Here is a 3,265-nt window from a genome sequence, read left to right as displayed (position 1 = left end):
CTCTCCTGCGCTCAGTTTGGGGCCAGGGCTCGGCCAGTGTGGCCCTTGGCCAGCCCTGTCGCCTCGGCACCCGGGCCCTGGTGGCCCTGTTCCCCTCAGGGTGGTGGGAGCAGCGCGGGGCTCGGGCGCAAGGCCTAACGGGCTGCTGCGTTTGATCCGTATCTGGTGCTCAAGAAGGACGTCCTGTCCCGTCTCCAAGGTGCCCCAGCCTGGCAGGAGGTGCCAGTCCAGCTGCTGGCACCAGACGAGAGGGTGTGCATGCATTTGATAGGAACTCTCTTTAGTAAGAACTCTGATGAGGCCTGGTGGAGCAGCACGGGGAAGGCAGTTACCTTTTGTTGAATACATATGATGCTTCCCCACATTTGAAGCCAAAAAAACCCAGCAAAAATATTGAGGTGCCTGTCCCCATACTTCCACCATTACGTTAGGTGTGTAGTTACTCCCTGCGGAAAACTGCCTGTCACTGATTTAGAATAGGTTAATTAATTTCCTCGTTCCCCAAGGAGCAGGACTGGCATGTTCATAAAGCTCTTGCAAGTTTTCCAAAGTGTCTCGATGTATCTGTGAAGTCCTTCTGGAGAATAAGGAATGTCTGGCGTATGACTTTTCCCTGAATGCCCTCCATTCTGGTCTCATGCCTCTCGAGTTACATGAAGATTCATACAGAAATCGAGGTGTGAGCTTAAAAAGGTGTTGCAGGATTTAATATCAAATGCTCAAAACACAAATCTACGCCGTGGGGTTTTTCCACACCATCACTGTACATTTGTAGAAATCCTTGTTGCTGTACAACTAGAACCTTTTGCTTTCTGGTGGGTCAGCCTCATAGCAAAATAGTGTTCAGCCGGATGTCAGAAAGTGTCTTTCCAGTAAGTCTTGGTGATCCTGAACATCTTTACTGGTTTCTGTTTGCATAGCGGTGCTATGGGAAATGTCTTTGAAACTTTAAAAATCTCGATTGAGAAGAAATAATGGTCTAAATGAGGAAATAGTAAGGCAGGAAGGGCAAGGTGGAGGGTAGGAATAAGACTGCTCTCAAAGCGCAAATATCCCAGATTCCTTTAATTCCACCATCTCATTTGCACATCAGAGATATTTCTTGTTCTTTGGGGAAAACTAACTTACAAGACCCTTTCCCTGCCTTGAAACACTGCGTAGTTCAAACAGTTGATTGCCCATAAATTGTGTTGTGCATGTTTTGAAAGCAGCTTTGTTAGAACTTTATGCAGGTTTAGTTCTTCTAATTGCACAAATATTTTTTAATGTTGTATGCCCACATAATCCTTCAGAGAAGTCCTAATCCTTCACAGAAGTGGAAGGAGTGGTGCTTATGGCCAATTCAACCCTACATTGTATGACCCTAACACAAAATACCCCAGAGGACAGGGAGGCTGTGCTTGCATTTCAATGCTCTTGTCTGCTTTAATAATTCTCTGAGAATTATCTTTATGATTGGGTGGTTTGAGGACAGCTTTGGGTTTTACTGTACTTGGTGTAACTCCTAGAGCAGTTGGAATCTCAGTCTAAGCTTGGGGCTACAAACAAGGGCATGTTCATTTTCAATAGAGTTTGGATGAACCAAGGATCATTTGGTGCAAGAGTGTAAAAGGCACCCCTCAAAAGTTTGAGCAGCGCTGTGGAGGAAGTATTAATAGTGAATTCAAGAAAATATATTTGGAAAGAGAATATTGGAATAAGCAAAGGCAGAAGAGGGTTAAGAGAGGTGGAGTGTGGAGTGTTATGTATGAGGAGGTGTATTTCAGATAAGCCTGAATTTCATGCAGCTAATATTGAAATGTTCACTAATGCTGTGTACAAATCTTTTCTAGAGTTACTAAGGCTTAGGCAGATGAGGCAGAAAATAAGTAATTTCTTCACCTGTCATAACATTGCTTTGGTTGGTCAAAATTCTGAGACATCGTGGAGTCCTCAGAGGGGAGGTAGTTTGATTGGATGCATTGAAACAAGTGATTTAGTGTGCCAACAGGGGGAGAGATCCAAACCATATGCCTGACGCTATAGTTTGGAAGGAGCTGGGAGGTAGAGTTTCTTGTCTGCTGGGGTGTAGTATAGTGAGACTGTAATAAATGAGGGCCAGTTGTCCGCAAAAGTGATTAACTGGTAACTAAAAGAAAAGAGAACAAAACAAAAAGACCAGGTGGAAGAACCAGGAGGGGGAGTAGCCCTCTCCTCTTAACCCAGAGGCAGGAGGACCTCACTGTGGCAGGTTTCAATCACAGAAGAACTTCACTGTGAGAGTCTTGAAGCCACAGGAGGATGTGTTTGCAGGTGAACACTGCCTTTTATGCTCTCTTTCAGTCCTTCTATTGGTCAGTCCACAGGGTTGCTGCTTAGCAACTCAGTTCATTGGCTTAGTTTCCCTCTTCTGAGGTGATGATTGGCTCGTTGCTAGGTCTCTCCCTCTCCCCTCACGGTGCATCGAGTGATTGGTGCAAGGTCCAGGTTGGAGGGAGGCTGGTGATTGGTGGGTGCAGCTGCCTCTCTCAAGGCTGATGTCATCCCGATGGGGCTTAGGGACCTTCAATACTCTATATCACCACCTCCTGGCCTCTTTATATTAACTGCAGTATTTTTAAACAAAGGGCTTCCAACTCCATTCAACAGTTTAAACAGCATAACTTCATACAACCCAAATCATAACCTTCAACCGTCCTACCTAACACCCATACAACCCGAATTAGGACGCATCAAACCCACTAAACTGGAATAACTCCTATAACGAGACAGTGGTTTATTTTAATATATCCAATCTTATGCTCTCATTGTAAAATTAACATGTGAAGTGATGCCTTCAGGTTCAATTTAATGTTGGAATAGTTTCCATTTGATTTAAAGCTGGTGTTCAGATTTGGTTTCAGCATTTTCAGTGCTGTGGAGGGAGAAGACTGTTCATAGTAACTGATAAGAATGGAGGACACAAAGGACAAAACTCACAGCTGGGTTTTGACTTCTGTCATTCTGGGGTGTTGTTTCAGATGTATAACTGGATACACACAGTGAGATGTGGTGGTGACAGCAGTTACGTATTCCCTGAGATAGGTGGAGCCACTGACTTCAGCTATAGAGCACATAAAAAATTGGCAAGAGAACCAAGTATCTCAAGTCCCTGTGTCCTGCTTATGGAAGCAACTTTTGCAATACTCCCAGAGAATATCCACCTCATCTGACAAAGTCAGGCTGGTGTATGTGAAGTGGGGAAAAGAAAACAGTTCTGAAAAAAAATTCCAGTTCTTTTTAACAA

The 3,265-nt window shown here is 44.3% G+C and overlaps 1 protein-coding gene across 1 annotated transcript in view; it reads right to left on the bottom strand.

The window, feature by feature from the left end:
* The window catches only part of LOC103617294 (NHP2-like protein 1), a 9,295-nt gene that overhangs the window by 2,832 nt on the left and 3,198 nt on the right, over positions 1-3,265 (bottom strand). The window lies entirely within an intron of this gene.

The sequence above is a fragment of the Corvus brachyrhynchos genome, unplaced genomic scaffold, assembly GCF_000691975.1.
Source record: "Corvus brachyrhynchos isolate BGI_N302 unplaced genomic scaffold, ASM69197v1 scaffold246, whole genome shotgun sequence".
Lineage (NCBI taxonomy): Eukaryota > Metazoa > Chordata > Aves > Passeriformes > Corvidae > Corvus > Corvus brachyrhynchos.
This window is presented reverse-complemented; position numbering and strand designations above follow the sequence as displayed.